The sequence below is a fragment of the Quercus robur genome, chromosome 1, assembly GCF_932294415.1.
Source record: "Quercus robur chromosome 1, dhQueRobu3.1, whole genome shotgun sequence".
Classification (NCBI taxonomy): domain Eukaryota; kingdom Viridiplantae; phylum Streptophyta; class Magnoliopsida; order Fagales; family Fagaceae; genus Quercus; species Quercus robur.
The window spans coordinates 7,240,217-7,252,719 of NC_065534.1; the positions used below are offsets into that span (position 1 = coordinate 7,240,217).

Below are 12,503 nucleotides of genomic sequence, written 5' to 3' on the forward strand. Positions count from 1 at the left end.
CCAAAAACTTAGGTTACAAAGTATGAAATGCATGAAAATGAGGGATTAGAGACTTACTAAGAGGCTCGCTTCATGAATTGCGATAATCTCTGCATGATTTGAGGAAGTAGCAGAAACCAATTACAAGTAAAGTGTGTTTTGTCGAAGGATTCGTCAATTCTAAATGACATATGTTTTTAACATGATCCACATATGTCCTAACACCCAGGGTCATCGTCTCTGACAATGGAAAGCAATTCAACAATGATGCATTCAGATATTTTTGCCAACAGTTGGGGATCAAGAATCATTACTCCTCTCCTACTCACCCCCAGGCCAACGGACAAGTTGAAGTCATAAACCGATCCCTACTCAAGATGATCAAGACTCGGCTTGAAAGGGCAAAGGGCATATGGCCAAATGAGTTACCCGGTGTCATGTGGGCTTATAGGACAAAAGTTCGCACACCTACAAGAGAAACACCTTTTCGCCTTGCATACGGACACAAGGTCATCATCCTAGTGGAAGTGAGGCTAACCAGCCATCGAGTATCCCATCATGATGAAGGAAGTAACGAAGAAGGGATGCACCTATAGTTAGATCTTCTTGACGAAGTTAGAGCAACGGCAGAATAGATGATGGTACATTATTAGGACTTTATGGCAAACCATGTAAAACTTTGAGTTGTGTATTTGTTTGTTTGTTTGTTTTTTTTTTTTTTTTTTTTTTTTTTTTTTTTTTTTTCGCATCTCAAGGTTGATAGATGTAAGTTTAGAATCTTAATTCTACACAATAATAAACACTATGGATGTTGGATTATATTTGTGAACATGTTTTTGAAGAGACGGGATTAGAGAAGGATACAATTGAAGGTTATGCTCACAAGGTGGGGCGTGGAGATAATGGGGTTAGGTATGAGACAATTTTTGAAGTTCCAATTGATTTTGGAGAGGTTGGTGCTGTCTTGATTGAAAATGAGCACCACAGAGAGATGTTCCTTGAAGATATTGTCATTGATGGGTTGCCTTGTGGCCCCCTAAGTGTGACATGTCGCTCTTGGGTTCACTCAAAGTTCGACAGTCCAGTGAAGAGGGTATTTTTCACCAACAAGGTCAGTCACTTTCTCATTTAAGGCATATATGTTTGTGCGTGTGTTTGTTTTTTTTCCTTAGAAAATATGAGTAATTTTAAAGCATGAATATTAGCACTCATGCATGTTCACATAGATGATACATAAAAATACACAGCTAGAAATGCACCTTCGCATATATAAACTCGATTAATGTGAAGCTTGTACCAGGTTAGACCAAGTCTTTGAACAGTTTTCAATTGCTTTGAAAAGTTGTTTTTGGTACGAGTTATTATTTTATGGGTTTTACTAACATGTGCTCGTATAGTTTCTTAAGGCATATATTTTTATGAAAAAAATAAAAAAATAATTAATTTTTTCTAAAATGAATGATTAACTGGATCTATACTATGAGGGCGTTTGGATTCAACTTAATCCTACATCTACGTTTTGCAACACGTTTTCAGTCTCTTTTTTTTTCCTCTGCGCATGAACAGTGATTTTACTGTTCAAGAGAAATTTTATTGTTTACACACTGTTCTGTTACTGTTACTGTTCACGTACTGTTTATACATTAAAAAATATTAAAAATGGGTCCCACGATATTATTTACACAATTAAAAATTATTTTGTTACAGTGTTTTCAGTTTTCAGTTTCAGCAACAATAAGTTCAATCCAAACGGATCCTATATATCCTCACCGTAAAAAATGGTCCATTTTTCTTTTTTTAAGATTTCCTTTGGTATTTCAACTGGCAAGGATATATTGGCCGCTTAGATTCCTTTACAGATTGCCCTCAGATGGACCTTTAGCTGTCTCATGAAGTATACATCTCTGCTCAATTATCTTGTGGTCCTCGTGTACAGCAACATATTCACCTAAAGCAACATATTCATGGAGTACTGGTGATTAATGTCATCATAGATGCTCATAAAAAAAAAAACAAAAAAAATGTCATCATAGATGTCGTCACAACTAGTACTATACTATCAAACAAAATCTCATATCAAAAAAAAAAAAAAATCTCATTATCTAGGTTGGAAGACTGGCACTTTGTAATTGGATTTAGGAGATGCGAAGGGCAAGTGTACATAAGGCATCACATGTTGTCCTATTTTTTTTTTTTATTATTATTATTATTTTTATGTATATTGTTAGAAATTTGAATACTCACACGTAAATGATGTGATTGATTGAGTAGTTGACCAACCTCTATTAGTAGCACTGATATGTAATTATAAATAATTAAGAATTTATTTGAGATTTACTTATTTTACTAAAATTGAAAATTTTTTGCTAAAAAATTGACACTTTATAGGTTGAAAGACTGGCACTTTGTAATTGGATTTAGGAGATCTTAAGGGCAAGTGCAAATTAGGCATCACATGTTGGTCCTATTTTTTATTTATGTATTATTTTTATGTATATTGTTAGAAATTAAAATACTCACCTATAAATGATGTGATTGATTGAGTAGTTGACCAACGTGTGGTAGTAGAGCTATATATAATTATAAGTAATTATTGGTCTATTTAGAATCCGTTTATTTTGTTGAAATTAAAAATTTTTTGCTGAAAGTATTTTAAATAAAGATAAAAATTAGATGAAATAGTACAGTAGGACTTATGAATAGTAGTAAAAATTGGATTTAGGAGATGCGAAGGGCAAGTGTACATAAGGCATCACATGTTGGTCCTATTTTTTTTTTATTTTTTATTATTATTATTATTATTTTTATGTATATTGTTAGAAATTTGAATACTCACACATAAATGATGTGATTGATTGAGTAGTTGACCAACCTCTATTAGTAGCACTGATATGTAATTATAAATAATTAAGAATTTATTTGATATTTACTTATTTTACTAAAATTGAAAATTTTTTGCTAAAAAATTGACACTTTATAGGTTGAAAGACTAGCACTTTGTAATTGGATTTAGGAGATCTTAAGGGCAAGTGCAAATTAGGCATCACATGTTGGTCCTATTTTTTATTTATGTATTATTTTTATGTATATTGTTAGAAATTAAAATACTCACCTATAAATGATGTGATTGATTGAGTAGTTGACCAACGTGTGGTAGTAGAGCTATATATAATTATAAGTAATTATTGGTCTATTTAGAATCCGTTTATTTTGTTGAAATTAAAAATTTTTTGCTGAAAGTATTTTAAATAAAGATAAAAATTAGATGAAATAGTACAGTAGGACTTATGAATAATAGCAAAAAGTGCAATGAGACCTATGGATAGTAACAAAAATAAGCTGAATGGTAAAATAAGTTGGTAAAAATAATTTTTTCCAAACATACACTAAATTATTATTTCTTTGGGTTCAAATATATTTATTAAAGCATTCTGATTAATTAATTTTTGTCCCAACTCCCAATATATATTGGCAAACCCTAAATAGACTCTATTGCATTAATATTGATGATTGAAAATCATAGTTGCCTATAGGGTTAATTATCCAAATTTTCCAATTATATTGACTAAATGAAAATTCATGAATTATATTCACTTGAAATTTTGATTTGATCATCACCTTTAGTATTATCCACACAATTGGAAAAATCTGATATTGTATAATGCTCAAGTATTGACCCAAAAATATTTATAAAAAAAATTCAAGAATTCCAACAGGTTATGGTCCAACTTGGAATTTGAGTCGTATTGGTGATTTCAATATTGATTTATATTGTGTTGCTATATATGATAAGTCTAATCCATCATCATCACGATTGGGATTTCTCTTTTTCTTTTATTACTTTCTGATGGAGGTGGGCCCAAATTGGGTAGATAATTTTATCATTTTATTCATTCATGCATGCACGTGAAAGTGATAGTGACATATATCTTTGACACAGTATATGTCATGGGTTTCCCTTTTAGATTGTGACAATTCGTTGGTTTGTGTGGAGCAGCCATACTCGCCATCACAAACACCTAGTGCATTGAGGAGGCTAAGAGAAGAAGAACTAAGGAATTTGCGAGGTAATGGGGAAGGAGAGCGCAAACACTTTGAGAGGATATACGATTATGATGTGTACAATGATATTGGAGACCCTGATAAGAGCCTTGAACTTCAAAGACCAGTATTTGGTGGCGAAGAGTACCCCTATCCCAGGCGTTGCAGGACAGGGCGCCCTAGATGTGAAGCAGGTTCAACTTTCTTTGTTATGAATAAACAATAAATCAAATGAGGATCAAAGAAAAAAAAAATATTCACCAAATTTTTTTTATAATTAATTTTTTAAAAAGATATATTATGATTGATATATAATAAATGCCGAAATTAGTAGTGGTGGCTTCAAAAATTTTGTTTAAGGGATTCATTAAAAAATTTTAATAAAAAGAAAACTTGAATATATCGAGTTAATAGTTATCGACAAAAAATGTAATAATAACACTTGAAGTTTTACAATTTTAATCTACAAGTTTTCAAATTTTGAATATTACATGATAGTTCATTATGAGTATCTATTGCCAATGCAGGTAGCTATGAGCCTATGACCATTTTATTTTGTTAAATTTGTTTAACATTTTTATCTTTATAAAGTTGTTATTATTTATTTGACTTTGTTTTTATAAAAAGATTTTAGACTAAATTACTAATCTCAACTCATTGGCTCCGTATTAATTATTGACGTACACAATCACACTTATTTATACATAAAATTATACACTATGTGCCTACTTAACTAATCAAATTCTTGAATAATCACTAATTTTTTAAAAAATTTCTTGAATTTTACTAACTTTATAGCAAAAGGTTAGTATAACATGATAACAATACACACACATGTAAAAAAAACCCTCTTTATTTCCTAATTATTAAATTATATAAAGTTATATTATATTTATATTATACACAGACATCCTCACACATCACAATTTATATAAATAACATTATAACAAAATGTAATATACACAATCAATATTAGACATACTCACACACATATAATATAAACTTATAAAAAAAAATTGCACTTCTAATTCACAAACACTTACTTTTTACTTTTAGAGTTGAAAAATACTTGTAATAAGAGTGCGCAAAAATTTAAGTTAAGATGTGCAAAAATATATTTTTAAGAATAAATTAAAGTATTAAACTAACCAAAAAAAATATTATATATATATATATATATATATATTTTTTTTTTTTTTTGAAGTGGGGGGTACATTTGAACCCCTGAATTGGCTGTAGTGCCGCCCCTTGAAATTAGTAGCGTGGTTGTGTAAAAATAATCTTTTACTAATCACAACTTAATCATCACCATAACATAACAACGTGAACGATTTAGAATCTTTCACATGATGCAACTTATTCCAACGATTGTTGATGCAAGAATTTCGCACAATCAATCTGGCTTGAGTATTTACAAAAAGGAGTGAGTCTCGGTGGGAGAGCTTCGGATCCCTAAGATTAATATCAATACCTGTTTGTACTCTCACTTTCTCAATAGATGGGAATGGTAGTTATTTTCTTTAATTCTAGCCATTTCCATCATTATGGCAATGATGACCCGTGATGGGGGGCATACCTGCCACCACCACGGGCCTGATTTTAGACTCATCACCTAATTTTGGACAGGATTTTAGGCATATAATTGTACCCCATATATGATGAGTTGGGATTTTTTCTGATACACATCTCTGACAATAATATATGACATGATACGGTGGCACATGCAAATCAGTTTCTTGTACCCAATCCTTATCTTTTTCAGATTCCCCAATAATTCATATAGAGGTTTTCTTTTTTTTTTTTTTTTTTTTTTTGCTGAATATTCATATAGAGGTATTGTGATTTTATAAATAAGTTTTTTAATTACTTTTTTGTAATTCATGTAGAGGTATTGTGATTTAATGAATAAGTTTTTTAATTACATTTTTTGTTTGAGCGATGTAAAGGGTGGTACAAATTTTTACTACACCAACCTTACAAAATGATAGGTTAACTTTTAAAGATAATTAATTAAATAATTATTAAAAATTTTATTTATAAAATATAATTGTGATATCATCAAATTTATTTTCATGCATATTAATTTTTAAGTCTATTATAGTATAATTGGCACTACCTTTAGTTTTTGTTGTTATATCAATCATATATATATTTTTAAATTTTTTGTTTAACGTTTACATGACAATTTCTAAAGTTTGTATATTAAATCTATAGTATGTAGTAAAATTTATGATACTCCTAATCATTCCTCTCATTTCAAATCCACCTATTCAACTCAAGAGTATGTACTCAAATTTACTACTTACACAAAAAAGTAAGAATGAAATGAAATTGGGTTAAGACGTGTATCGGGGATACTTGGTGAATATCAATATTACAGTGATGCGTAATGTAAACGAAAGCATGCATATGGACTTAATTAATGCCTGCTTTCATTTGTTTTGATTGTAATTGGAAAAACACCACTAATGCAGATGAACTGTCAGAGAAAAAGAGTAGCAGGTTTTATGTCCCTCGAGATTAATGCTTCTCAGAGATAAAGCAACTAACTTTTTCAGCGAAGACATTGTACTCAGTGTTGAAAGTATTGGTCCCATCCTTGGGGAAAACGATAGATGAGGACCTTGGATTCCCATACTTCACAGCAATAGACTCGCTTTTCACTCAAGGAGTTGACTTGGTGTCTGAAGAAAACCAACAAGGGTTTCTCGAAGCCATCATGCCTAGACTTGTAAAATCCATCGCTGACAAAGGAGGAGCTGTGCTGCACTTTGAGATCCCAGATACAATGAGCAGTGAGAAAACTTCTCTCACTCTGAGTGGCTTGACGCATTTGATTGCCTAAGACAAAAATTAAATCAAAACATTTTATAGATTTAAATATGATTTTAAAAAAATTAAATATTAGTTAAACTTTATTATTTTGTCTTAGATACAAAATTACTGATTAACATAGACCATGTAAAATTTTTTTTTTTTTTTTTTTGAAAAAGTCCATAAACACAAAGAATTTGACAAAATTTTTCACAATGGTTGATATGATAAATTGATAACAAAAAGTTAAAAATGATATTAATGGTAGACCTAGATGAGAACTTGTATAAGTTTGTCAACTTAATTGTTATTAAAAATGTTGTGAAATTTTTGTGTATTACTTTTTTTTGATAAGATGGCAATTACGCGACCATCTTATTTGCTTATACTATAGACTCTCTCTCTCTCTCTCTCAAAATATATGGTTTTTTGGATTCGTAGGGGACAAATTCTTTTGGTTTAGGGATGAGGAATTCGCTCGGCAAACTCTTGCTGGTCTCAACCCATATAGCATACAGTTGGTCACGGTATGATTTGTAATCACAACTTTTATTTTTACTGAAGTACAAATTATACTTTTTAACTTTGGGGTCATTTATTTTTTTCACCTAATATATTAGAATTTGGTTTTCATTGTGACCTTATATAGCACTTTGAATCTTGTCCTTCCATCTACACCTTTATAGCACTTGATCATTGATAGTAATATCTATGAGAATATCATATCATCTCAAAGACATTTGCTAAACACCTACAATTGCTAACTGAGTTGCATCCTTGTCCTTACCAAATTGACCGGATCATAAAGATTCAAAGAATCGTCCATCTATAGAAGTAATTGAGATATGTTATATATGTCCTTATTTTAATTATAAAATCATATAAGAATGATATAGTTTATCATGTAGTAGATATGGACATATTTTATTGGGAATGCCTTAGCAATATGATGTAGATGCAACCTGTAAGAGTAGAAAGGATATTTATATCTTTTGGCGACAAGAAAAGAGAATTTTCATAGTCCCTCAAGGCTCAAGAGTGGAAAGGAGACCAACCTAAATTAAAGTTTCTAAAGTGGAGTCAATTCCTTTTTGCTGATGAGTTTATTGCAAATGCGAGGGGCTAAGTAGGCACACATGTTTTATTTATTTTTTTACATAGGGACTTGTATCATCATAAAGGATGAGCAAAGATTTTGTTTCTGCATATATAAGACAGAATGGTATTGAAATTTTTTGAAATATTTTAATTTGTATACTAAATATTTTTAGGAATATTTGATACTGTAACCTTGAATAGTTAACTACAACAACCAATTAATAAATGAGAAATGTTAACAAATATTCTAAGAACATTAATTTAGAAATTTTTTTTAAAAATATTTTATAGGCAAATGATAAAATAATTTTTTTTACCATTTTTTATATTTTCCACGTAAGTGTTGTCAAATTTCCTAATATAGTTTATTAATAATTGCCTTAAGGAGACCCGTTAATATGACCATTAATAAATTTGTATACTGAATTAATTAATTGAGTAAACACATGAAGAAGTCTCTCCATCATTTGATGTAAAATGCCTTTCCTTTGGTCATATTAATGTATATATAAGAGAGATCGATACACATGAACCTGAAGAGCACTGGAATAAATTTATGCTGGAACAGGAATGGCCATTGAAGAGTGCACTTGACCCAGAGATCTATGGCCCACCAGAATCAGCCATCACCACGGAAATGATTGAGGAAGAAATTGGAGGTATAATGAGTGTCGACCAGGTTAGCAACAATATCATATAAATTTCATTCAAGAATAATTCCCATCATTCAATTTAATTTCTCTCATAGAAATTTGTATAATTTCAATGCAAGCAGGCCATAAAACAAAAGAAGTTGTTCATACTAGATTACCATGACTTACTATTACAATTCGTCAGCAAAGTAAGACAGATTGAAGGCACTACACTTTATGGTTCACGAGCATTGTTCTTCCTAAACAAAGATGGCACTTTGAGACCATTGGCTATTGAGCTGACTCGGCCACCTATGGATGGAAAGCCGCAGTGGAAGCAAGTTTTTAGACCTTCTTGGAATTCAACAGATGTCTGGCTTTGGAGGATTGCTAAAGCTCATGTCCTTGCTCATGATTCTGGCTATCACCAACTCGTCAGTCACTGGTATGTCCCACATTATAATGTGCTATGATTTTTATGTAATGATTTCGTGATCAATGTTGACTTAGCTTGGTAAATAATATCTGGAGATTGTAGTATATATCATTATCATACTCCAAAAACATATTTTAATTGCAATTTTTAGGTTCATTTCTGTTGAATTCATTTCACCAAAATTACAAGGGTTGCGTTTATTACACTTATATAGTTTTATACACATCCCATTTTTTTAATTGAAATTGTGACTTGAAGTTGTTTTGAACTATGTAACTTATATGTAACAAGTATTACCCAATAAAGAGGAGTAAAATTTCTATTTAAGCTAAATTCAAAGCCAATTTTATTATATCATCAGAAGTTTAATATTTTGAGTGGACTTTAATTTGAAGTATCTATATTTGAGAAGCGAAAATTTGTGCTGTCTTTATTTATTTATTTATTTTTACAGGTTAAGAACTCATTGTGTAACAGAACCTTATGTAATTGCGACAAATAGGCAACTTAGTGGGATGCATCCAATCTATGCATTATTGCACCCTCATTTTCGTTACACCATAGAGATCAACGCTCTTGCTAGAGAAGCACTTATCAATGCAGGTGGCATCTGTAGAGAGGGAAAATTCCCGACCTATCACAAGCTGACACATCACATTACCAAGTCCACAAAATACAGCCAATTACAGAACACCATGTATTGCTAGGTTTTGCTATCACTATTCAGAAGCCAACAGAAATTGGCCAAGTGTCATGCAAGAGCCAATCACGCATCAGTACACGTGTAAGCGATGACTCAAGCAGCCTCGCACGTGTAAGCGATGACTCAAGCAACCTCGCACGTGTAAGCGATGACTTAAGCGGACCAATCAAGCTGTGACATGTGTCACCAATCAAGCTCCGCCACGTGTCGCTCACCCACCCCAAAACTCCTATAAATAGAAGCCTTCCTGAGACATTGAGAAGGACCAGAGATTCAGAAGTGAAAAAGCTCTGCTGGAATCAAGCCCTGAAGCCTCCAGGAACTTCAAGAACTTCAACTCCAAAATCGGAGAACATTCGAAGCAGAATCATCCAGATCATCTGCCTAGATCCTAAAGTTTGCGGGAATCAAGCTCAAAGGTCCGAAAACATCAACAAATCATAAATCAGTGAAGCTCTTCGAATTCAAGCCTCCAAAGCCCCGAAGAACTTCCACCACAAATCTTCAAATACAAAGAACATTCGAAACAGAATCATCCAAACTATCTGCCTAGATCTCAAAGTTCACTGGAATCAAGCTCAAAAGCCTTCAGAAACCTTAAACAACCACAAATCAGCGAAGCTCCACGGATTCAAGCCTCTAAAGCCCCGGAGAACTTCCACAACAAACCTTCGAAGACGACGAACGCCCGAAGAACACGAAGAACATAAAGAACACGAAGAACAAAGAATTTCTAACAAGCTCATAGCCAGAGATTCATTGTAATTCTGTTCCAAAGATCTTCGATCCATTCCTCAACCAAATTGAAGGATATCTTGTGTTCAAAACAAAATCACATCATCACAAATCCAATCAACAAATCTTTTAAGGAGATCGAATCAGAGGATAACTCTTTTGTAATCACAGAGAATTGTACCACACAATCATCAATACAAAATTCGCATTTGTGAAACTATTTTACTTGTTCGACTTATTTCGAACCGAGAAATTTAGTCGCTTACAAATTCTGGCACGCCCAGTGGGACCTCTCTGCCTCTCATCTCATTCTCCTTCAAGGAAATAAATCTTCATCATCTTGCTACCAACTTCAATGGCCTCTAGCAAGAACATTCAAGCTTCAACAATAGCTTCTTCAACTAAACTTGGTATGGCTACCACCAACAACTGCATTGGTGCAATCAATTGTAGCCAACCTAAAACAAACAATCAACTTCAATATCAAACAACCAAGGAAGCCAAGGTCCAGACAATCATCTCCTTAGACCCTCTTACAAGAAACAATGTCATCAACAAGGACGTCTCCACCTTGGAACACCTCAAGTATGGGGGTAAATCCCCTTCTTCCTTCACAAGAAGTTGGTCGCATGATTTCTCTCTCACCGAAGGGAACCCAAAAAATGAGATTTCACCGACTCACATCAATTCACTTTCTTCTCCATCATCTTGGGAAGTTGTGTCAGTCATGATGACTAACACCTCTACCATGGAAGAAAAGATGGTTGAAATGGAACAAAAAGTTGTCCTTCTCACAAAAGCACTTGAAGATAAGGACCTTCAAATTGCAACTTTGATGAACAAGCTCGAAGTGCAAGATCTTGGTGAATCAAGCCATGGTCATAAATTCACATCTACGAAAGATGACGAAGGGAGAGAAATTGAAAACACTCCTCAACGAGAACAATCTACTTCGGTTGCTTCGTTGTCAGTCCAACAATTACAAGACATGATAACAAATACCATCCGAGCACAATATGGAGGTTCTTCTACAAGTTCTCCCACATATTCAAAACCTTACACAAAGCGCATCGACAATATGAGAATGTCAAATGGGTATCAACCCCCCAAGTTCTTGCAGTTTGATGGCAAAGGAAATCCTAAGCAACACATTGCTCACTTTGTAGAAACTTGTGAGAATGCAGGGACTCAAGGAAGCCTCCTTGTAAAGCAATTTGTCCGTTCACTCAAGGGAAATGCCTTTGATTGGTATACAGACTTAGAACCTGAGTCAATTGACAGTTGGGAGCAACTCGAAAGAGAGTTTCTTGACCGATTCTATAGCACACGTCGCACGGTGAGCATGATGGAGCTTACTAATACCAAGCAATGGGAAAACGAGCCTGTCGTTGATTATATCAATCGGTGGCGTTCTTTGAGCCTGGATTGCAAGGATAGACTTACTGAAATATCTGCTATAGAGATGTGCATCCAAGGCATGCATTGGGGACTTCTTTACATCCTTCAAGGGATAAAGCCCCGAACATTTGAAGAGTTAGCAACTCGTGCCCATGACATGGAGTTGAGCATTGCTAGCCGCGGAAGTACAAACCCTCCCATACCTGAGGAAAACAGAAGGAAAGTAAGGAGGAATGATAGGAATGCAAAAGCAGCCTCAAAGACCCAATGGTTGTTAGCACTGCCGAAATCAAGGTTCCAAGAAGAGGAGCAAAGGCAAATGAAGAACAACTTGAAGGGTGGCAAAAGAATGAAGTGCGTCGCCTGACCTTTAAAGAACGTGAGCAAAAAGTATATCCGTTCCCCGATGAAGATGTGCCAAACATCTTAGAACAACTATTGCAATTGAAGCTAATTGAATTGCCAGAATGCAGGTGACCAGAAGACATGGGGAAAGTTGATGACCCTAACTACTGCAAATATCATCGCATCATTGGCCACCCAATACAAAAATGCTTCGTCTTCAAAGAACAAATCATGAAGCTTGCCAAAGAAAACAAGATTGATCTAAACTTCAATGAAGTTGTTGGGTCAAACCATGTGACCGTTGCTTGTGATGTACTTCCAA

General features: G+C 33.4%; 1 protein-coding gene across 1 annotated transcript in view; it reads right to left on the reverse strand.

The window, feature by feature from the left end:
• Positions 1 to 12,503, reverse strand: part of LOC126718483 (beta-glucosidase 12-like) — a 60,723-nt gene that overhangs the window by 15,964 nt on the left and 32,256 nt on the right. The gene's annotated exons all lie outside the window — the stretch shown is intronic.